Raw genomic sequence first — 24,639 nt, 5'->3', positions numbered from 1 at the left:
TTGGCTGTAAAGCCCTTGCTGTAGGCTAAAAGTAGTTAAATAATACTTTCAGAGTGCTGTTTTGTGCCAAATTTAATCCAGATAGCTTTAGGCATTTTTCCATGTTCGTATCAGAAGGCAATATTCGAGTTCTGATTGAAATCTTTTGAAGTGGGGCAAGGCAAAATACAAATGACCTAGACCTGCAGCTTCACTCATAGGAGGCAGTAAGACAGCCTAGTGCAGCAGAATGTATTTTTCATGGAATAACCATATACAGGGGCTGCAGCAGTGGGACCCAGTGCTTCAGGGTGAATGATAAAGTCCTTATTGAAAGAGAATCCTGGTTTGCCTGGGTAGGGTCTTCAGAGCTGGAGTACCCTGAGGCAGGCTGTGAAAGCTCTAAATGACTCCCTCTGACAGAAATAGATGACATTGTTTTAAATGAAAACTGTTAATTTGAGATGCTGTTGAAACGTCCTGTTGCTTTTTTTCTGAGTAGTACCCAGAGAACAGCTCAGCAGAGTAGGGAGCTTGCAGGACTCTGTTTTCCCTTTGTTCATGGAACAAATGCTCTCATTCCATACACCAGCAATCACAGTTTGCTGGGGCTGTTCTGCCAAGTCAAAGCAAAGAATTTTCAGGAGGAGGTGAAAAAAAGTACTGCAGCATTTTATTTTCACTTCAAGACCTTGGACATGGAAGTGTATTCCTCTTAAACTTAACAAAGATGGTTGTCAGAGAAGTTGCATAAGCCTGTTGCTAAACTATTTAAGCTTAACAAGAGAAAAAAAAAAGATAAAATACAATAATTTCTGTGAAAATGTACTGAGGGCTTGTTTTATTTCAGTACAACAGGAGGGGACAGATTGCCACATAGAGTACATGTTGCTTCAGTAATTCTCACGAAGTCTTTCATCAGCTGACACTCATAGGCAAGTTCCTGAGGGTGAAAACATTTCCCCATGTTCTTGTCAGCAGTGCTATGTCTGGAGAAACTTTTGTGAACTGATTAGCAGTGCCCTCCTCCCAAACCAGCATGCTGTGGAAATCTCTGGCTGGTTAAAAGAGCTCGGTCGTGTAGCAATGTCACCCTGGCCACGAGTTCCAGCCTCTGCAGGCCACTGGGTGTCAATGGACACAGCTGTGGAGCAAGTTGAAACAGAAGTTGGTAGAGATAGATTTTATTAACCTGTTGGCGGTTGTTAGGGGTTTTCTGGTTTTGTTTGGTTTTGTTTTTTCTTTTTTTCTGTAAGATTTGATCCCTGAAAGCATGGAATTCAAGGAAGAAAATCAGAACCAAAGGAGTTCTTCCTCTGTACATCTCTTTCATTTGCCTTTCATCTTCATTGCTTCACCTGTGTCCCACCAAAGGCAGCTGCCAGTTCCAAGACAAACCTGGTAAATAGTTTCAGGTATCTTCCGTGAGAATCCAACTGCAGTGGGACAAGAAGTGTATAGAAATCCAACTTATGCAATTTTTGGCCAAAAGCTAATTTGTAAGTTTTTGCAAGTTAAAGAGTTGTTTTTAAAATTAGCAGTGAGTGAATATTAAAGGTGAAACCCAAGCACCTCTGAACACAGGAATCTAATTCTGAAATTGTGGATGTGATTAATTGCATCAGGCAATGCTTAATAAGCATTACAGCTGTGCTAAATGCTGGACAATTGAGAGTATCAACCTCTTCAGTTCTTCTACTTTATTGCAGTGGAGATACCTCTCTGTGGTAGCTTTCAATTTGAACCACAGGTTATTCCTGTTGTTGAGTTTTCATCAGACCTATGGGAAAAGGTAACACAGAAAAGGTTCTAAAAAATTATTTAGTAGTCTTCTCAAAAACTAGGTAGATGATGTTCAAAATCTCTCAAAAATCTCTCCAATTTTGAGAACACCTTCAAAGTAAAGGAACTGTCAGCTGTAATTTAAAATATACCTTTTTTCCTGTCCTGCTAAAGAAACTTGTTTTTACAACATCCAAGGCAGCTGTGCTTGCCTTCAAGTGTTTACTTCAGTATATTCCTGCACAGAAAATCTAAGATGTGGTTGCTGAGCTGCATGGTTTACGAGAGCTCATCTACAATATGGACAGTTTTTCACTCTATTGATTTGTAGAAGCAGGACTGGGTTTTTTGTCCTTCAGTATTTAATTTGCTTTCGGTACTTTTTTCATGAAGGGTTATTTTTGCCATGCATAAAGTGGGTTGCTTTCTTCTGTACATGTTTAAGGTTTCAATTATGCAATAGAACAAATATGAAGGTAGCAGAGGCATAGATACTTCAGGTACAGACAGCTGGAGCTAAAAGGTACTTACATCACAGGATGTGATTCAGTCTACAGCATTAATCTCTGTTCTATACCTAGAAAACATTTTTCAAACTTGTGGAAATACTGTTATTTTTGAGCCTTTTTAATGTTTTCTTGTCTTTGAAGGAAACTGGTCAACAGTTTTGGAAATGTAAGGGCCGGAGGGGGGGAGATTGGCATAGAGGGTGGCCATGTTTTCTGTGCTTCCTTAGGCAATCAAGCTCAAAACGAGCAGGGACATCTGTACTTACACCGAGTTTGATTACATATTTCAAAGCCCAACTTTGTGTGGAAGTGCTTTGATGAATTTTTAAACAGCCTCACAGAAATTCCGGAAAAACATTTGTACTGCCTGCTACTTCAAAACAGTAGTACTCAATTAAGGTACTTTTTTTCAGTTAGTAGTTTTGGCTTGGTTTTTTGTAAATCCAAATGCTAACTTTTCATAATTACATCCTTGTTTCAGATGTGATGATTGAGCATAAGAAAATTAAAGTAGAGGTTTAAAGAATATGTATATTCATAGAATATGTATATAAAGTCCACTGGGATAAAAGAAATATGGCTGTAATTTAAAATAAATTATTGAGGCACAGGATGATCACCTTATTTACATCACTGCAGATCCTTATCAAGTCTGTCTCACTTTTATGAATGTGCGGAAACAAATTCTGTGCCTGAGAGACATTCTCCAGGTGAGGTGATGTGAGGACAGAAGGAAAAAATGACATTCTCTTGGATACATACTCTACTGGCTGATGAAGACTAGTCAGACGAAATCGGGAAGAAAATTGATGAGATTACAAAAATAAAAGAAATTTATAAAAGAAAATACAATGAGACATTTTTTAAAGTGCTGGTGAGACAATTAAAAAGGCAAAGAAGAGAGTGATGATGAGCTGTACACAGGTTTTCCTACTTTTAGGTGATGACAATCCTGCCAGCATCTGCACTTTCTGTTTGAAAGAGTCTAGTCTTCATTTGGACTTCTGAACTTGTAGTATTTATTGTTAGCTTATATGTTACCTTTAACAGCTGTAACTTTTCCAATAGTCTGAAATATGTCAAATTATTGTTATATAAGCCCTGTAAACAGTGCTGTTTAGACAATGCCTCTTTTTCTAGCTCAGAAGCAGAAAGAACCATTAGGTTTATCCAACGTGACTTTTTACATCTCACAGGCCATTGCATTTCATCTGGATACCCCGTTTTACAGATGAAGATTGCAGTAAACAAGTAAATTAAGCCAATTAATCTGGGACATATTACTTTGTACAACACACTGAGTAGCAGGGATCAAGATGCATTTGCTGTCAAGTATCTGCAGCAGCCAAAAAAATGGAGTGAGATATGCCTAGGTGGTATCAACTGCTGTTTGATAGATATTTCTGTTGCATTCCAGCTTCCCCTTAATCTAGGATCTCTATTAAGGAGGGTACATGACAGCTGGAGATTTTTTTATTTTTTTTGTTATCAACTAGGATTTCTTGAAACAATAATGGATGTCTGCAAAGGCAAGAGTAGTGATAATTCTTTGACTCTTTCTACTGGTCTTGGGGCTTGGAGTCTGTGCTTGTCCCTTCCATTTGCAAATCAAGACTTTTTAAAATTTATTTTAGGTGGTTCTGTACGATTTTATTGTAAAGCCCTTTTTCCTTTGGTCTTTCAGACAATTGCAATTGGTGTCTTACTTGTGTTTACATGAGTCAGATGGTGTTAAAGCATTTAGCTGCATTCTCTTTTTCTCAACTTCTTGTTCTTTCAGCTTCCCTGACAACCCTCAAAGATCTGTCCTATGGTAAGGGATTTTCTGAGCTTAATTTTGAGATATTGCTCTTAGAGGAAAAAGGCAAAATCCCAAAAAAAAAAAAAAAAAAAAAAAGCTAAAAATGGATGTAAAATGCATCCTAAAGCTTTCCTAAATTATTGCAGGCACTATCAGCTGTAGTGTCAATGCCGGTGCAGGATGTGACTCTCCTGTGTAACCACATGGAAGATCAGCAGGAGAAAAGAAACATGGCCTCAAGCTGAAGGTTCACATTTTCATCTTTCACATTTGCACAATCTGCATTTGATTGAGGTTTGCTGGCAATGAGGCAGACCCTTAGTTCAGTTCTGTCTTTAAAATTTCATAGGTTATTCTTCCTAAAGGTTAAACAGAAATTACAACATGCTTGTTGTTTCTGAGTGGGAGAATTGCTTTCAGCAGAGGCAAGCAAACTGAGAGAAAACAGGAAATGTCAAATAATTTGGTTTATGAGAAATCTGACTTTCTATTTCTGCTCTTTTGAGAATGCTCATAGCTTGAGACTGTCTAATTCACAGGTTACACCAACCTCACACCTCCACAAGCTCTTAGATCTAGGGAGAAAGGGAATGTTGTGATAATACAATCCATCTCTGCGGCTTTGCATACTTCATATTTCAGGAGCTAGCTAAGTAAGCTGAGCAGTGATAACCTTAGTAATTAGCAGGTCTTGAGCCATTTCCCTGTACAAGAACAGACATTTATTGATTTGATCATATTTTTCCTGCTGGTTCACTTGCAGGATGCTCTCAGTTTGTGGCACACTGAGTGAAATTTGGGAATGTAAAACTTAGTTAAACTATTTTAGGTTCATGGCTTTAATTTTTCAAGACTTTAAAGTACTTTTGACAACTGGCAGATAGCTCTACAATTTACCAGAAAAAGACCATCACACTATAAGAAGACATTTAAGTGCATATTTTTTCATGCTAAAAATAAGTCCAATTATCATACTTTGTATCATAGCAGGCACTTTACAGAAAACTAATTTGTGAAAACAGAGAAAAGTATGTCCACCAAGGAATATATTTCAAAAATCAATATAGCAAGTAGATGTGTATAACTTCACTGCATCTATTCTCTTTTGCCGTATGTTTTTATGTCCCCATTCTGTCAGTCTGCAGTTTTAAACAAACAGTTCCAAATGCCACTGATATTTTTGCTTAAAAGACAGAATCTGTAGCCCTTCAGAGATTATATTAATAGCTGCAGCACTTTGCTGCACGTGGTATTTCAGCATTTTCCTTACATGCACACTCTATGAGCACTAAATCTGTAATCATTAACCTTTCTTTTCTTACTAAAAAGCACTGTTAAATTAAATGATGCATTATTAATAAGCATTCTTGAAAATGGAACCAAGGAAAGTTGATGCATTTTATATTCTATTACAAAGAATAAGCTGCACTGAATTTCTCTGTCCACCTGTTCTAGCACTACAGTGCTTCCCTGTTTATTGTTCACATGGCTGATTATTTTAGCTTAATTTTTTGCTGTCTTTTAGATTATTCCTTTGCAAAAATATACATGTAGGCAAATAAATTCAAGGCCAGGCTGGATGGAGCCCTGAGCAACCCGGTTTATTTTTATTTCATAAGCATATTCTGTGGGGATATTTAATTTTCAATTCATACATTAAAGCATAATAATAAAGTAAGATTATCATATCCAAAGATACTTTTCCAATTCTCTATATTTTTGGGAGTGGGGGAGTGTATTTTGAGGAAGGAATGTTGTGTAAACTTTCCATGTTCTTCAGTATTACCTGGATCTTTTAAAGCCACTGCTGGAGCTTTGTGGTGCCAAGCCAGAGGGATCTTTGGATATTTAGAATAATTTTCTCAAAGTTTAGACATGAGTGATTTATCATCAAATCAGTACTTTAATATGGCATTGTTTACAGAATGTCATATGTGGAAATCTGTTATGAGTTTTGCATCTACTTTCTTCTTTTGATGTTATGACAACATTCATGACTTTAGGTTAGTGTCTTCTCAGAGAGGAATAATGTCTCTCTAGTGAGCTGGTAATGAAAGGAGAACTGATTGGAACATCTGCAATTTATGCAGCCTCATGGGAATGTATTTTGTATTTTGTAGACCTATCTGGGCAAATAAAGTAATTGCTCACCATGGCAAATGTCTCCTGAATTCCCCAGCTCTCAGGAGTTACCAGTTTTTCATTTCAGACGGGTAACTGTCCTGAGTTTTGAAAAGTCTGCTTACCTGAACTTTAACTTATGTGTTCAGTTCTCATTTTCCAGAATATAAATTGTGTAATAGATATTGTAGCTTGCATCTCGTGGGCTCGTTCAGTGGCCATCGCACATTAAGAGGAGATCCAAGATATGGTAAGATAAAGTCAGTTTATCTTGTAAATGAAGCACACTGGTGCTTTTGGGGAGATAGAAGCGTGAAGCATTTAAAAAATATCTTAGGAAAACAAAAAAGGGAAAATGTTCTTTGCAAGCTTGTGTTTGAAAAACCCACATATGCTTGGACAGCACTGAGATTGTCCTTGTGCATGGATTTTTTGAAATGGTACCAAAGGAAATGTTACATAGCTAAAATATGATAAAAATATTTTTCTGCTTAACTGTTCAGTGGAAACATATGTTGTTGTACTACTCGAGTCTTTTCTCTAATATAAAGTTCTGAATCCACACTATACAGATTATCTTCCAGAAGCATTTATAAACGGAGCAGTGCTTGGTGGTAGAATGGATGGTGTGGTGATTCAAGCTTCTCTTTAGAGCTGTGGCTGGAGGTAATGGAAAATCCAGGTGTGCTAACAGTGCCAGAAAAGCTGTAACAGATTTGCTTGAAGCTTTGTAGGCACTCCAAAACCACTGCTGTATTCTAGGCGCTGGCTTTGTTGACTGACTGCTGGTGAGTCTGATTTGGAGGCATTAGACTTCCATGGGTCACTAAATAACTCCATTTCTTGGGGAAAGCTGTTGGGAATCTGCCTCTGTACTAAGGTTTATCTTTTAAATTAGTTAACTTACTGGTGCTTGGGATAATGCATTTCTGCCTCCTGATTTCTAAATAAGCCTTTTCACATGCTTGTGTAATGTCTAGCAGCAGTAACAGGTATTATCCACAAGCAAACACCAAGGAACAGACTGGTGCATTTGTATTAGATTTTAGTTTGGGAATTTTCCTTCTCGCTGTCACATCACGAACTCTGGAGCTGAAGAGAAATTTTCTGGTTTAGCCAGAAGACTTTGTTTTGTTTTAACTAAACAAGCAAATCTTGGCACATCTTCAGCCATTCTTTTTTTAAGGCAGAATTTAAGATCAAAACAAGGGAAGGTGTTATGCCATGTTCCCTTACCCCACAAAAGTTACAGTAGGCTGGGAGCTAATGCTAATATTCCCCAAGAGTTGGATATTCCAGTACAAAAGCTGGCCTCTTCCTATTCTAAACACGAATTTAAGTCCTTAAACCTCCCTTTCCTGACTACTCTAAACAAAATTATCTCAATTTTGAGAATATAAGTGGGCATAGGCTTAACAGCTTTTAAAAGTCTCAACTTGGTTTTACTGAAGCATCTGAGATGTTTGCGTAAGGCAGGAAAACTGTTTGTCCTTCCATCTCATCATGACTGACCCTGTAGTATATCTAGCAGCATTTTGCTCTTGATGTCCAGCTGTAAATTTGTTGCCTGAAAGAGAAAACTTCATATTTAATGATTCCACCTTGAGCTTTTGGAAAGTCAATGATGTGATTGTTGTAGCGCTAATCTTTTCAATTTATGTCAATCGATTTCTTTGATTAAATGACAAATAATATTCAAATAATTGTACAAAGCTATACATAGAGCTTCCACTTTGTATTTCCACATTTTCTTTTGGAACCTTTTGGTGCAATGATTAAAGACCTGCTTTGGAGTGTTTTGATGCCTTTTGACACCTTTCTCTTATTTTCTGTGGCTGTGCTATGCATTGCAATCTGTCAAGGATAAATACTTGGCTAGAATAATAGTGGATTTTATATACATTATTCTGTAGGTGATATAAAATACGTAAGCAATTTAAAGAAATCTTCAGGGACAGTGTCATTTAAAATTCCACGAAACCTGTCGCTTAAGTCAAAAAAGTCCCTGATGCTTTCATTTGCCATTCTAAAGAAAAATTAAAGGAGTTATCAGGCAAGATTTTCCAACTTAAAAAGCTCAGCAGAAATGGAAAATGAGAAGTTAAAAGGGAGCAAACCTCTCAGGGGAGGTTGTCCAAACAGCAAGTGGGTGATTGGTGCCTCTCAGGGAGGAGTCTAAATACCACAGAATATTTGGGGTTGAAAAGGACCTCTAAAGATCATCTAGTCCAGCCCCCACTCCTCCTTTATCTCTTGGATGTTTTCAGCTTTACTGGCCCAAGGTAAAAAGAACAAATGAATAAATCAAAGCGTCAGAACCCAACAGTGATGTTTTTCTCTTTTATTTAGGGGGAAAAAAGGGCTTCTGTGCATAGAAAATGGCCAGGAATATAGAGCACTAGCCATGTAACCATGACAGAAATTAAATGCTCTGCTAAATCCTCCCAAGAGAGAAAAAATATGCAGGGTGGATGGGTACACACTCCTAGCTGTGTTTTGCACACTATTTCTATGGTGTTTGTATTTGGGCCTGTAAGAGGAGCACATGGTGCAAGGACAATGGCAGAGGCAAAAGAAAAGAATTTGTGTGGTTGCAAGCAAAACAATTTTAAGTTTATTCCTTTGCTTGAATCTAGCAGAAAGCCTAGTAGTTCTAACAACCAATACAGAGATTATTCCTATCAAGAGAGTATAAAAATCAACAAAGATTATTTATAAGAATAAATATTAGATAAAGATAATAGATATTTAATTATAAGAATAAATAAATAATCACACTATAGAGATTATTTATAAGAATCAACACAGAGACTATTTCTAGCAACTAATACAGAGAATATAACAATCAATAATGTTCTTTGCATAAATCAATAGAGGGACCATTTCTATCAGTCCATACAGAAACTATAAAAACAATACAGAGTATTTCTAACAACACAGAGACCATTTGTAAAAATAAAAACAGAGTATAAAAAGCTATAGAGGGTATTTCTAACCATCAATACAGAGACTTTATAATAATCAATACAGAGTATTGCTTACAATGAATAGGGGGTATTTCTAACAAACAATAAAGAGAGTACATCAATTATATAGATAAATTATAGGAATCATTAAAGCGCCTATTTAATCAATACAGTGACTATTTTAACATGCAAGTATCGCAAACTTTTAATTAAAAGTAAATCTGTAGGTTACTCATATTATTGCTTTGTAATAAATGAAGATGTTCCTCCTTCCTTACGTAAGGAACAGCTAGGTAAATTCAGTGTATTGCCCTCTTCAAAGGCTGTGGAATGCTAAAATCGACCAAAAAAATTGGGAAGTTGTGTACCAGGTTAATTTGTGTCAAGGCATGACAACTGAGACGCATCATCTTGTAGGAGGTCTTGCACATCTTCTTTTGGAAATTTATGGATCCTGTGGAGGTGTTTTTGAGATTGGAATGAGGGAAGAAACAGGCATAAAAATAAAACATTTTTAGCAGTTCCCAGTATATTGCTCTTGTCACTACTTGTTTTATTTATGAGCCTATTGGACCCAAATACATACTCACTCTTACCTGTGACAAACTGACAAGTGGGATATAAAAATGAAAAGTTTTTTCCCTTAGCTGGTGGCTAAGGAATCATTGATCTTCCCTAAACTAACATTAATCTTGGAAAGGCAGCAGGAGGCTTATAGGTCTTCCATAAAGTTTGAAAGTGGTAAATTGGAAAACAAACCAAAAAAAGCTATTTTGTCCATATTCCTTATTGTTGGGAATATTTTATGACACTGTGGTCATAACTTATAGTTCATTAAAATTTTATGCTTGGATCATAACTATACCCTCTTCAAAATCATTAAGTTAGGCAGTGCTCTATAACATCATTGATTAGAAAACTAAACATCCTTTGCTCTCTGTGTCATTAATAGAAACTCTCAGGTGATGAACTCTTAGACAATCCTCTGAAATGTTCCATCTAAGAATCATTGGTGAGAAATTCCAAAATAGCAACAGACAGTATGTTATTTTCTTGGCAGATCAGGTGATTTAAAAGACCACAAATGTACATGGAGGCAATTATTTTTAGCTTTCTGAAATCAAAATGTCAGGGCTTGGGAGCATGATATGCAGACATTTGGGGCTGTAGGTTGTGTGTTTTGATTTCCATGTCATCTAAATTCTTCTTCTGCATTTCCCATCCTCAACTCTGCAGCAAAATTTTATGTAACCTTTGATGGTTTTTGTTGATATGAAGAAGGACCTGAATTGGTAAAACTGAATTTGGATTCCAGCTAGGCCACAGTCTTTTTGAAGAAACTGTAAGTATTTTAAATTTCGTAAAATGTGTTTGTGCATGGTTGATAAGTCCTTATTACACAGTAAACACATGGACCGTGCTTTTAGCTCAAAACTCCCCTAGAACCTGGCAGCAGCAAATCCAAGAATTGTGTATCTTCTTGCCTCTACAATAAAACAAGCCCCCTGTCCCAGCCCCCCAGTCTATCACATGGCCATAAACACACTTTGCAGTTTAGCAACTTTCTTTCTCTCCAGTTGGTAAAATGTGTAGGAAGAAACAACTTGTTCTTGTGCAACTTGAGGACAATTTCTGAACTCTCATGTTTTTCTCTGACAGAACAATGAAGCATCTTTCTGCCATTTATCTGCTGTTTTCTGAATGTCTTTCATTGTCCATATTTTTGGAAAGCATTTCCATCTTTTTGGAAAGAATTGCCCTGCTTTTTGGAAATATGTCCATTTGACTGTAGCTTCACTTCCATTACTGAAGTCTTGCTTATCTTTTATAAATATCCTTTTTAAATATACTTTCAGGTTCTGAAATTCACCATTGACTAAGACTTGGCTATCTTGTATTTTATATGAATATCTTGTATTTTTGAGTACCAGTTCAGAATGGGATTTGGTTTTCTTTGTGTGGTAGGCCCTGATTCAGATGGAGGGGTGCCTCAGCCTGAAGCTGTGCTGCATCGAGGTTCTGTGGTTGTTGATCCAAGGGAACCAAAGCCTGAACCATTCCTGAGTTTAGCTTTGCAAATGGAATCAAGCAGTTTTTGGAGAAGTTCAGTTCCCCAGTTTACCCTGTTTTAAGCACAGAGCCCCACTGCTCTCTACAAATACATGAAGGGAGCTTGTAGCAAGGTGCAGCCTGGCCACTTCACCCGGGTAACAAGAAACAGGACAGGAGGAAATGGCCTCAAGTCGTGCCAGGAAAGGCTGAAATTGAGTGTTAGGAAGAATTTCCCCACTGAAAAAGAGGTCAGGCATTGGAATGGGCTGCCCGGGGAGGTGGTGGAGTCACTGTCCCTGGAGGGGTTTATAACACATGGAGGTGTGACACCTGGGGATATGGTTTACTGGGATTTGGCAGTGCTGGGTTAATGACTGGACTCAATGATATTGGAGGAGTTTTCCGACCTTTTTTTTCACATTTGCATTTTCCATTTTCCTCATCTCTCAGACTATTCTGGTGATTAAATTGTACACTACCATGAGTTCAAATTAAGAGCTTAAATTTAAATAATTCAATGTTTGCATGATTATACAGTAAATTATAGATAAAACAATGTATATAATGTATACTGTAAGGTACTAAGTCATCTAATCCTAATTATGAATGTAGTACATTTAGCCATTTAGTAATGACATGATTGGATGAAGAAAGAAAAGTTTATAATTACAGCATGCTTTTCCATGATGAACGGAGGCTCCAGTATAACTCTGGAAATGTACATATTATTGGTTTCCATTGTTCATATATGAACAAAATATTTTGATGTCAGGGAAATTAAATTCTTTTAACTTACTAATTTGGAGGAAAATTTTGAGAATTGATGGCATTTTCTTTCAATTATATGAAGCACATATAATATTACAGATGTGAACTGTGACTTCTGCAGGGAAAGAAAGATAAAGAGATCAGTTTTGTGCAGCTGGAAATTTACTTGATACTAAAACTTAATGGATGAAGACATTTATAATAGTATGATTTCATATCTTTTATTCATGTACAATTTTACCAAAGTATTCCCATCAGCCTGCTATTTTCCTTTCCCATATATTTGCATATACTTTCTCATATAATGTAAAAATCTGTGGAAAAAAAGATGGCAAATTTTTTTTTTTGAGAGAAAGAAAATCAAAGTGAAAGAAAAGAGTGTCAGAAGTTATGCTCTGGTATAAAATATCAAAGAAATTAAAAGCTGGGGAGGCTGCTCAGTTTTGACTTTGTATTTTCTGTCCTTGTATTTCAGGTCACTTATCTTAGAACACCTTTGATTCTCAGTGCATGAAGAGCAGAACCTCTCTCCATATACCTCATTATGGGCACATAGATTCCTATTTCTAAATATTTGAATATTTTGCACTCCTAGGACTATCTATTAATTAATAGACTGTACAACAAGAGCAAACTAGCACCTCATGGCAGCACATTGGTCAAAGGAAAATAATCAATTACATATTCTGTGCTGGGAAAGGTGTTCTTTTGAAAGGGAGGAGAGCCAAAGTTAATTCACTGAATAATATCTTGCAAGTGTGAGAGAACAGAACCAATAATTAAAAAAAAAAAAACAACAAATTGCATTCATGTGGTCATTTTAAGGGCCTGAGAAGGGAGGGCAAAGCTTCACAGCAGTTATTTTGTCGTTGTGCAAACACAAACACACCTGACAGAGAAAAGCAATAACAGTGAGTGATTTTTGCCTTGTGGTACACAAGCACCTGCATGTCCATCACCTGGTGACTTCTGGTGGGGCAGGACAAGGCCAGGGGCTCAGAAAGAGCCCAGGAGATGGTTTTCTTCTCAGAAATAAAATGCTTCTTTCTGCAGTGTGCAGTGAACATCCTAAGAAGAACATCCTAAGAATCCTTCACTGCCTGAAGAAGAAGGAGGTGTGTAGTTCTGAGGTGCTAAATGAATGTTGGACCAGGGTTGTTTTGAGTTCTATAAATAACTGGTGAAAGGCACAGGTGTTAGAGAGGAAGTTTGGTGTAATTAACAGATCAGCAAATGTCTGTATTCAAAAAGGAAGGGTGTTCTGTGGGAAAGGTTTGTTTTTTACAATCATTTTTATACCCTGGGAAGGAGGTGGAGATGGGCGGAACAAGGTGCTTATATTAAAATAGACCTGCAATCCCGTGATGATCCCTTTGGTCCAGATATTCTCAGCAAAAAAAGTGGAGAAAAGGAGGAAGAAGCTCATTATGCAAAGATGAAACAAACCTGTGTCCGACATCCTTTCCAATGACAGTCATGAATGGAACATGTATAGCATGATGAGCCTTTCTTACTTCTAGCTTTTCATTTGAGTACTTCTTGTGCACCACTTTTGACTTTTGAAGAACAAAAAATAAATCTGATTGTTGATGAACATAAAATATTGTGCTATATTGTGCTATTAGAGAAAGCTTAGTGTGTTACAGTGTTAAGCACTCTGAAATTGTTCAGTTATATATAAACCACACAACATAATAAGTGAGAGTTTTCATGCCACATATGAATTCTCACTTCCTAGGCTGTGGCTGGAATTTTATATGAGTACAGCTGGTTATTTCGAATTAACAATTGTCTATTTTGGGATATTGTAAAATAAGATGTTCAAGGGGAAAAAAAAAAGCTCTTTAATGGATGAATTGCAAAACTTTTCCAGCTAGGCCTGTGTTTCTTGGATGTTTTGGAAACAAATTTATAATGATGAGAGGAATATTTGGGGTAGTATATGTTGAAATTTACCAGTTGTTTATCAGTGAGATCCAGAGAAGACAGAACAGGCCCCTGAGGTGACTTAGGGTGAGGCTGGAAGATGAAAAAGTTTGGCTGCCTCACTGTGTGATAGTTCTATTCAGGTCATAGATGAGTTACTAAAGTAACCTTGAGCTTATTATGTTCTTTAAATGGTCCAGGTCATTAGAGCTCAGCTGGTAGTCCCACTGTTTTTTGCATCAAGTTCATTTGATTGCTTTTATAGAGAGAATTTTTTAAGGTAGATTTTAAGACATTTATTTGCGGCCGCTTTTTTTCACATGATCATTTTCTAGGCATGCTACTCAGAAATTAGTACAAAGGTAGGTCAGATTTTGGCCTAACTAAGCATGAGAGATTCTCTTACCAAGAATTAAAAAAGAACAAAGTCTTTTAAAATTGTAGAAAAACATTCCTGACATGATGTCACAATTTAAATGAAAATGAGAAATTAATACTGATTATTACAGTGTTGCTTTCTGTGGGACTTCGAATTGCAAAAGTTTATGTTAAACATTTCCAAGAAATTCATGGAATGAACTGCCCTATTTGTCTTGTCTTTCTGTAATATTTTTGCAGGAGATTTAGAGAGTAATCAAATCCAGATCTACTTTATCTCAGAGAGAATAGCGATTTCTCTTCTAAACAGAGCTAATAGTTTTGAGATATTATTTTCATAGTTGTAATGTCATCTAATCATGGGCCAGGCATTGTGTCATGTGCTGGACAGCCAGAACAAAGCCTTTACTCCACAAACAGAGAACCTGAGGGTGGGTGGAAGAGAGATCCATATAAGCAGGTCTGTGTTGTGGTTTAACCCCAGCAGCACCCCAGCCCCATGGAGCCACTGGCTCACTCCCCCACCAGTGGGACTGGGGAGAGAACTGGGAGGGTAAAAGCCACAAAACTTGTGGGTTGAGATAAGGACAGTTTAGGGAAAGCAGCAACCACACACACAGATGGAAAGGAAAACAGGGAATTAATTCCCTGCTTCCCAAGGGCAGGCAGGAGTTCAGCCTGCTCCAGGAGAGCAGGGCTCCATCACGGGTAACAGTGGTTTGGGAAGATGAGCACCATCACCCCAAATGTTCCCTTTTTCATCCTTCTTCCTTCTTGTCCTGACTTTATACACTGACCATGACATCACACGGTCTGGAATGTCCCTTTGCTCAGCTGGGGTCACCTGTCCTGGCTGTGTCCCCTCCCACCCTCCCAGGCACCCCCAGCTCCCTCACCAGTGGGGTTCACAAAAAGCACAGAAGGCCTTGGCTCTGAGCAGCCCTGCTCAGCACCAACAAAAACATCTCTGTGTGATCAGCCCTGTGTTCAGCACGAATGCAAACACAGCCCCACACCAGCCACTGCACAGAAAATTAACTCTACCCCAGCTGAAACCAACTTAGCCTAATATCACTAAGCAAGTGCAAGAGTTAGAGAAGGAGAGCAGATGAGAGACCTTTCTGTGTTGTATGGTGGAAGGAAAAGGTGGGAATAGGGGAAAGATGAGTAGAAGCAAAGGAACCGGATCATTTAATCAATTCTTATTTTGAAGATACGTGCAAAATTCTGTTTGGAGTGCTAAGTAGAAGATGCATTTGAAGAGGTGGTTTTAGAAGAGACCTTATGGATGTGGAGTCTGATTAAACTGGGTGAAGCAGAACGACTCAATTCAACAAGCTGAGGGATGACCACAGGTGACATTTGGTAGAGGTAGAGATGCTGAACCTTGATGAGTACAGGTTGTGGTAACTGGGACTTGCTCTCTTCAGGGTCTTCTGGCTTCCTGCTAGCTTGAAGTATGCGTTTTATGAGGCACCACAATCTGCCCAGCTCAGGGAAATTCCTTCCTGTAAAGAAGAAGAATGATGGAGAGAGCTGAGTATGCAATCACCGACAGCAATACACAAGAATAAAAGAGAATAAGAGCTACAGAGTTTCAGAAAATGTAGGAGAAGTGGAAGAGAAATTAAAAATCAAAAATGACATCAGATTGTATAGAAAGCTACAGTCTGACCCCCTGGCATGAAGCAAAAGGAAATTGCTGCAAATTATGAATTAAATGAGATAATAATGCATATCAAGTAATGAACTTCATAAAGGTGGCTGAATTTATTTTAGAAATTGTTTTTAAAGTAGGTGATCAGATCTGAAATGTGCAGCTTTGTTTATTCAATTATTTTATACAGCTATCTTCTAGAAAGCCCAGGTGTGAATTCCTTTCCTTGCTGTTTTCTTCCCCTTTTAGTTACAGAGCTGATTAAAAAGGCTTTTGAAAAGTTTTCTTCCTCAACAAAATATTTCAAGTTCATTTCAGTCCTTTTGAATACAAGATCAATTGTTTTCCTGCAGTAAGACATTATATTGAATATAATTGAATTCTTATAGCTTACTGCATGGCTTGCTTGTGAATGTTTACAAGTAACCAATTTTTCCCTCTACAAGTTCATACATAATAAAGCAGTTGTGATTTCTTTGCTTTTCTAGAGATGGAAATTGGCCTGCTTGCATGAACTGGGACCAAGATGCTCTGCAGCCTAAGAGCACAATCAGCAGTTATTGTGGGGAATTCTCAGTGACTGAGTGTTGGAATTCAGCTGGCCAAGTGGGCACACATTGCACAGGGTATGGAGCGGAAATTTTTCATATTAATTTCAGTTTTGCCCTATGCCAATTCTATCCATGTGCCATGTAAGTTACACTGTTTCTAATCCTTTCAGTAGGAAAATGAAGCTACTCTTGTAAAGTCCAAAGACCACCCAGTCCAGCCCTCACCTGTCCTTTCTCTCTTGGCTGTTCTCAGCCTTGCTGCCCCAAGGCAAGTAAAACAAACAAATACCAAAGTATCAGAACCCAATAATGATGTATCTCTTTTTGTCTCAGGAAAAATGGTTCCTGTACACTTATCCATGGACAATGCTCAGGAATATAAATAGCTAGCCATGCTAGCATGGATACACTCAAATAAAATGGCCTGAAGACATGGACCTGCTCTGCTACATCCTCCCCAGAGAACAGAAATTTGCAGAGGTTGTTTTGAAGGACAGAATGAGCCCTTTAAACTACTGCTGTAAGTCTCCTTAAGAAGGCTTTCCTTTATAACTGCAGTTCCCTTTTGATTAATCTCCTTGTCTTGCACATGCCTTAACACTGTTTCCATAAGGATCTACTCCATAATCTTCACAGAAGCGAGGTCTTGATTTCCCCAGGTATTTCTTTCTTCCCTTGATAAAAACAGGAGTTTCTGGCCTGTCTTGCTTGATCTCTTACGCATCAGGATGGAGAGTCCTTTTGTTCCTACGAAAATTGATCCAAAAATGTGGCCAGCTCAGGTCAGCTCTGCTGGCTCTAAGGAGAGCTTCTCAGGAGACCTCATTTGCAGAACTACAAGTTCACTCTTCCAAAATTCAGGGTCCTGACGTTGCTCTTTGTCAGACACGTTTTCCTTGAGATACGGAACTCAGCAAGGGCATGGTCACCACAGCCCAGGTTGCCTCTAGTCCTAATTCCTCTGATAAGCTTATCCATACTGCTGGGCACCACATCCAGCAATGCTCCTTCTCCATTTGGTTTGACTCATACCTGAAAGTCTTTCTTGTTCTCCTGGACAGCTGTATTTCTTTCCCAGGAGATGTCTGGGTGGTTGAAATCCCTCGTCAGGATGAGAGCTTGGGAGAGTGACACTTCCTGTGGCTGAAGCAAGACCTCATTGACAGCTTGCCCTGATCAAGGTGTGCTGCACCTGATCCTTCATTTTCACCCAGAGACTCCTCAGCCTGTTTGTGGCTGCTCTTCCCAATCTATCCATTCCTTAACACCTCTGTCCCTCCTTCCCAGCCTCTCCTAAAAACAGCAGGTTCAGAAGCAGAGTGTCATTTCAGCGGCTTCCAAAACAAGATTATGTAAATACGCGGTGATGAGTTCACACCAGGCAACGGAGAATTCAGTGGTGTTTTTTCCCCTTGATCTCATGCATTGTCTAAATTTGAACTCCAGATTTGTTGTGGGCTGACAAGCAAATATTTGGATTTAATGAGCAGGCACGGAGTGTAGAATATCACAGGAGAAATAACACATGAGTATCAAAACTATTCTAGTGGACAGTGAAGTCTTTGCAACATAAATGTAGTATCCTACACAAAAAGTTTCTGTAGGTAGCAGGATAATGTTCTTTGATGGTCTAACAGTTTCTCCTCTTCAGGGATACCTCTTTTACCTTGTAAAAGAATCTTTGAAATGTTTGTATCAACCTATTTTCATATCCCTTGTCAGTTTTAGATGGTTCTTTTCAGTTTAGTTAAATGAATTTCACTTTTGACATATACTCTGAAGTGTAGTTCTGCTCCATAAAAATGACACTATTGAGTCCTATATTTACTTTACTCCAGCAACTAAATGTCAAGTATATTTACTGTTGAAAGTGTTGCTTGATAAATCCCATATCTGAAATCTCAGGCTAGATCATAGTGTTGCATGGCTTTTGTTCTTTTTTTATCCACTTTCACTGATGCTGCAAAAGTTCTGCTGGAGGAATTATGCTGCTGGATTTGCAGAAGTACAGCTGACCAGAACTCATTGGATAACTGCTCTGGTGATGCCCAAGAAGGCAAATAAATCGATTTTCTTGCCCTTGTCTGGGAAAACATAACATAACAACATAACATAACATAACATAACATAACATAACATAACATAACACAATGGGCGCTGAAGTTGCTGGCCACAAATGTGCTGCTGCTGGTGCTTGTGTTGCCTTGATTAAGGAATGAAACTAATCACAATAATTAGTCACCTTTGCAGAAATTATATGTTCAAAGAAACTTTTCTAAGCATGCTGCATCTGCTAATAATTAAACCAAAATATTTTCCTTAGTGGTTGTTATAATGTGTTGCAATAAGAGCAGATGTTTTTTAATGAACATACTGTGTTTTAAAGGGCTGGAAAACAAAGCCATGCAAGGACTACTGGTACTTGATAGTTTTTTGAAAGGCTATGCTCATTGGGATTTTATAGCATACTTCCTACTGACATGGATGATTTTTGTTTGGGTGAGCTGCACTGTTTGTGGTTTCCCAAATTTTACTTAATTTCTCAACAAAGCCTGTTTTTTTAAAGAATCTGCAACCCAGGCATTCTTGATCTTTTATCTTCCTATGTTTTAAAAGTCTGTGTCATTATAGAGCGACTGCTGTCTTGCTGGTGTCAGTCTGAATTTTAGGCTGGAACCTTTTTCAGAGGGTGTGACATTTTAATACCTTAGTCTTCATCTGTCAGATTATTTTGGTTCCTTGTACAGTGAAATATTCCTTTAAATTCATTCACTTTGTTAGGGACAATCTATCTATGAATGACTGACTTTAAAAAAAATGGCTCTTACCTAAGGAACAGCCTATCTGAAACCTGGAAAGGTTTATCTGAAAGTAGGTAAACAAAGCAGCATGATGAAGTTTTAAATTAGCATCTTAATCTAAGAAGATGATCTTGCTGCTTTTCTGACGAAAACTGTGTCCTGAAGCTGCCCCAAAAAATGGATTTCAGTGCATGGCTGATGAACATGCCGAAGTGGGATTTACTTTATCTGATAAACTTTCTGATTTCAGTGCTCCTCAAGTCAGGCCGACTGCAGTGGGAGTGATCCTGGAGTCTCCAAAAAGAAGAAGTTGATGTATGTTTTTCCACATATCTGGAAGTTGTGCTGAAAGACAGGTTGACTGTATCAGAAGGTGAATCTTGTAGATAGAAATCAGGTTGTTTGGGTGAAGGTCTGTTTTGACTAAATAACCAGAAATGTGGGAATGTGGCTGAGGGTTTGGAGTTTTTTAAATTTGCTTTGATTATTCAAGTAAAAAATTATAAATAGGTATTGATCTAAGTGTGATCCCTTGTGCAACTGGTTATTTGATATTTTCTATCTTTATCCTTCTTGGGGTGTAAGGAAGAGATGGAAACCCTGTTCAGCAACTTGTGAAGCTCAATATAATTTCTGGTCCCATATACCCTTACCAAAAATCCTGAGAGAACAATTTGTGGTCGGGCCAGGTAATATAACAAGCTATTCAAACAGACGGTAGCAACTCTGACTGTGAGCAATCCCGGGTGGATTTTAGCATTTAAGTGAAATGTTCACCCATAAATGGTGCTGGATTGTTGTATATATTTATTTAAAAATGTCTAGAGTGATGTAACACTAGAGGCTGTGAAGGAAGACACCTACAGTGTTTGGCAGTGTATTCCCTAATTTCTGCTTCTGTATTCATTGGCTTTTCTTGTGTTCCATGTGGAAAGTGGGCCTTGAAGGGAAGGGGGTTGGGATGGAAAATGTCACTCAGTGACACAGGAAATACCAAGTGGTAGCCAGGCAGACATGAAACACTTCATTCCTGTCTTAGAAATTGTTAGATGAGATTTATACAACCTATAAAAAAATGAGACTTTTTGTGTTAGGAATGGATACTGTTTGCCACAGGACTGGAGGGATCACCAAGGTCACTGGGGAGAGGAGAGAGAGCTTTTCAGAACAGAGCATTCCCCTCAGTGGGTGAGGTTTCAGCTGCTTCTTTCCCACACAACTGCTACCCCATTTTATTTTTTTTTCCCCCACCATTCAGTCTTGACTGATTGATTTCAGCCAAACTGCGAAACATGCTGCTGTTGAAAACATTCAGCAAAATCCTCACAGCAGCCGATTTATGTTGGACACTGATTCTTGTACTTGTAGGGACTGAGTTCTGCCAGCACAGAAATGTGTCCTGAAAAGCCAGCATTTTGTGTAGTTTATGGTCCTGGTCTCGACTTTTCTAGGTAGGAGTTTCTCTTCTTGCTTCTGTTGGTAGTTATGAATTAAGAATGAGTACACTCCTACAGGTACGCAATAAAATATACAAGAAATGCTCCGCAGTGTGTCCAGTCAATGTTTTTGCAGAGTCTAGAGCCTTTGACATTTTGAAACTTTCCATGACAGTTCATTAGAGATTAGAGCTCATTAGCACTTTTCACTTACTTAAAGCATGAAGGGGCATGGAAATGGAAATGCAGAGCAGACTGTGGATTGCTGTGATTATTCTTTTATCTCTGGGAGCTCTTTCTCCCAGATTCAGTGCTGTTCACAGGAAAAAAAAAAAAAAAGTGGTTTCTCTCCTGTGTGAGCTGCAAATTTCCTTATGAATGAACATTTTAAAGATTTTATTTGACTAGTGTGTCTTCCTTTAGCACTTCAGCATCATCAACTGCTTCTTTATTTACAATGCTTTTGGCTGCACTTCGGGTTTGAATTTCACCCCCATGTTTGGATATTCTGGTGTATATGGAGACTTTCCACAACAATAACTTTTTCTCTGTATTTAGTACTTGGAAATCTTAAAGATTTTTCTTTTAGAACAGACTCTGAACAACCACAGGAGACCATTCTTCAGTTGCTCTATATTTGTTCCCATGCATACCTTGTTGGAAGGAACCCTTGATAAAGCTACTCACACAGTCACTGTGTGATTAGTAAGCACTTGAGTTTTGGATTCTCTCCTTCCTTTTGGATGGTCCATCCACACAAATCTTTCTCTCAGCCTGCTGCATGTAAACAATCTGTTTTTTCTCTGAATTATTTGGAATATTTTAGAGTGCCTACTGGAAAACTTTGTTCCCTTTACAGGCAGTACTTACAAACCCAAAGGCTTTCCCTGTGATTTCTCACTGAGGGAAAACATGGGCACAAGGCTTCATTACAAAATGAATGTATTTTTATTTAATCTAAACAGTATCAGATTTAGAAGCCAGAGAATGGATGAATGAGGTTGCCCTATAATTGAAGCATGTGAAATTAATAAAATTATCTTTAATTTTTTCCTTTCATGCCTTTCTCCATTTCTAATTTACTGTCAGTGTTGCTGAAATACAGAGATTAAACTGTATATGCCATGTGAGGAATTACCTGATTTTCATACAGGAATATTTTTAGGTAAATGTTGCTGTAAATCCAATGGGAAAGTTCCTCAGAAATCAGGCAAATGGAAGCAAACTTTTTCTTTCATTCTTAAAATTCAGTCAGCTTTAAGCAGGCACCCAACTTTATTTTTTTTTTTAAGTCAATGTGCTTGATGTTGCTTTTTGTAAACTTAGAGAGCTGCTTATTAAAGATAAGAAGGCAAATCCTGCTGTAATTTTAATTACTTCATATTGCAGCTCCTTCCCAGGAAACTTTACTGTGGTGAGTTGTGCTACATGGGATGTTAAACTATAGCTGGCACACAGGAAAATGATGCACATTACACCACCCATGGTTTTAATGCCACTTAATAAATAACATCATGGGTCTCACAGAGTTTAGGAGGAGAGCAGCCAGTTGTTTTACAGCACCAAATCCTGATCCCATTAAAACCACTGGGAGCCTTGCATGGGCTTGGTTAATTTCAAAATCTGAATTGTGAATATTGGTAACTGTTCAACAACAGAAAAATAGCAGAAGTATTTTCAGAATTAACAAAACATCAATCAAACCCCAAACCTATAAAATAATAACCCAACACCCAATAAAAAACCACCCCCCAAAAAAAAACAAACCACCCCAAAAATCCTTCAGTCCTTCAAAGGCTTTTTAACAGATCAATGATCTTGTATTTAAGGCAGAAAACAGAGCTATCCATCTTCTCCTGCAAGCAAGGTGGGGATAACTTCATATAGCTGAAATACAGGCTCACCTAGGAAGGTAAGGAAGGGTGGCATAAAAATTCTTTATGGCCTACACAGGGTGAAGAACAAAGGCCCTGCCTTAACCAAACCTTGAAATAAACACAATTTTCAACAAATGAGCAGTTCTGCAGGTTAAAAAAAGGGCAAACATTTCTTTATGGTAGCAAACATGGTTGCATATATGTTGTAGCAAATGACTGTTCCCAATGCAAATATTTCTTGCAAAAAATCACTTAATATCTCATTTTCCCCTCTGATTTTATGCCTTTGTTACTATTTTACTCTTGTCAATTTGCAGTAGATTTAGCTGAGCTCTCCTGCTTCAGAAGCAGAGGTAGATTGGTATCAGTTGGAAAAGCTTCAGAAGGAAATGCTCAATTATTCTGAATGTCCCCCATGTGATTTGGAAAACTAATTACATCAAAGATTGTAAGAAAAAAAAAAATCTATTAAAGATTTGAAACTTAGCAGAACTGTTCCACTGTGAACCACAAAAGTTATTTGGTTTCTTAGTGTAGAAATTAATAGTGACTATGACATTTTCCTCTAATTCAAGACCAATATGCAAAAATGCAGCATCAGGTTTTGTGTTATGAATTTACCCAAACCCAAAATATTTTCCGAGAGTCCAAATGTTTAATGAAAATTTGTTTTTTGGGTATTTTTGTTGTTTTTTTTTGTTTTGTTTTGTTTTTAACAGCTGAGAGAACTCGGCAGAAATATTTCTACAGTTCCCAATGTTTCTAAGACTCTTCTAGTTTCTTAGGAAATATAAGTCTCGAAGATTTCTAAACTTAAATTTCCATGTTTTCTTTAGTCTTTTTGGAGACTCTTATGTAATGTTATGTTATGGGATTTCTAGCAATTATAAACAAATGTAAAAATTGGGATTTTTTTGGGGGGTGATATTTTTTATTTGTTTTTTGAATTTTACCAAGCTTATTGCAAGTTTTTTATTTGTTTTTTAAATGTTGCCAAGCTTATCACACTCATTGTAGTCATGATATTTCTTGTAGTGTTGTGAGGTGAAAAAGAGTTAGTGGTATTGCTATGTTTTTGCAAATTCTTTCTCTTTTAAGCCTGGAGTTTTCATAAACAGACAATACTGGTTTCAGTGGAGTAAAAACTAGAAAGAACTTCAGTGAGAAGTAAATTGCAGCCCATTAAAAGAATGAGATTCTATTTTATGCAGTTGTCAGAGACTGATGGTGAAAATTTTAGGGATGTGGAGAAAAAATAGTGAAGCCTGTATTAATTAATTTGGAGTAATTAATGCTAATACAAGTTATGTTTGGTGTAGAATATGTAAACAGAATTTTGCTTTAGAACAATGTTAAATAGAACTTGATGATAGTAAGTTAATTTTCAGAAAGTCCAATAAAGATTAATTTTTGGTATTAAATTATTTCAGAAATTGTTTATAGTTTTATTTACAGGCAAAAGTTTTTAAGTCTTTCACATACATGGAATACAAGTGTGGAAACATATGGTATTTATCCCTTTTAAACATGGAAGTGGTTTTAGTATATTTATTTTTTTGTCTTTTCTGCTTATTCTTTTTGTACAAGGATTATCTAAATTGGAGAAAAATACAAAAATTTGAAGGCATTGTATCCATGGTGGTTATGAAAGTTGGGCCAGGCAACATGAGCAAAATGTGCCTGTTTAATGTTTTAACATGAATTTTACTGTTGGCCTTGCAGGTTGAATAATTCAGAAGCAGATATCGAAGGTTCTAGTATTGGCCAAAAAGTGTGTTACTGTCAATGAAGTTCTAAATATCTTTTCTATTTAGGTGAGTACAAAGAGGAAAACCAGGAAAAATGGGTGTTACTTTTGAAATGAATAATTTTGTCTAACACAATTTCTGTTCCATATGAATAGTTGAATAACTTGGGTTGTTTGAGCTGAATTGCTTCAGAAAATGAATGTGAAATGTAACTGTGGTCTGAGAAGATACATAAAAATTCAGAAGGGAAGAAAAGAACTGTGTTGGTTTGGGTCTGCAATACATTT

At 37.5% G+C, this 24,639-nt stretch overlaps 1 long non-coding RNA gene across 2 annotated transcripts; it reads right to left on the bottom strand.

Annotated features, from left to right (window-relative positions):
* Positions 1 to 788: 788 nt before the first annotated feature.
* On the bottom strand, positions 789 to 6,513 carry LOC137476433 (uncharacterized). 2 transcript variants are annotated; one of them, XR_011000375.1, is made up of 4 exons: positions 4,556 to 6,513; positions 2,293 to 2,338; positions 1,662 to 1,759; positions 789 to 1,123 (listed from the first exon to the last, which is right to left on the bottom strand). It is a non-coding gene; the product is annotated as an uncharacterized lncRNA (long non-coding RNA). The 2 variants fall into 2 exon arrangements; XR_011000374.1 differs by having other exon boundaries at positions 2,293 to 6,513.
* Positions 6,514 to 24,639: the final 18,126 nt, after the last annotated feature.

The sequence above is a fragment of the Anomalospiza imberbis genome, chromosome 6 (genome assembly GCF_031753505.1).
Source record: "Anomalospiza imberbis isolate Cuckoo-Finch-1a 21T00152 chromosome 6, ASM3175350v1, whole genome shotgun sequence".
In the NCBI taxonomy this organism is placed as follows: domain Eukaryota; kingdom Metazoa; phylum Chordata; class Aves; order Passeriformes; family Viduidae; genus Anomalospiza; species Anomalospiza imberbis.
This window is presented reverse-complemented; position numbering and strand designations above follow the sequence as displayed.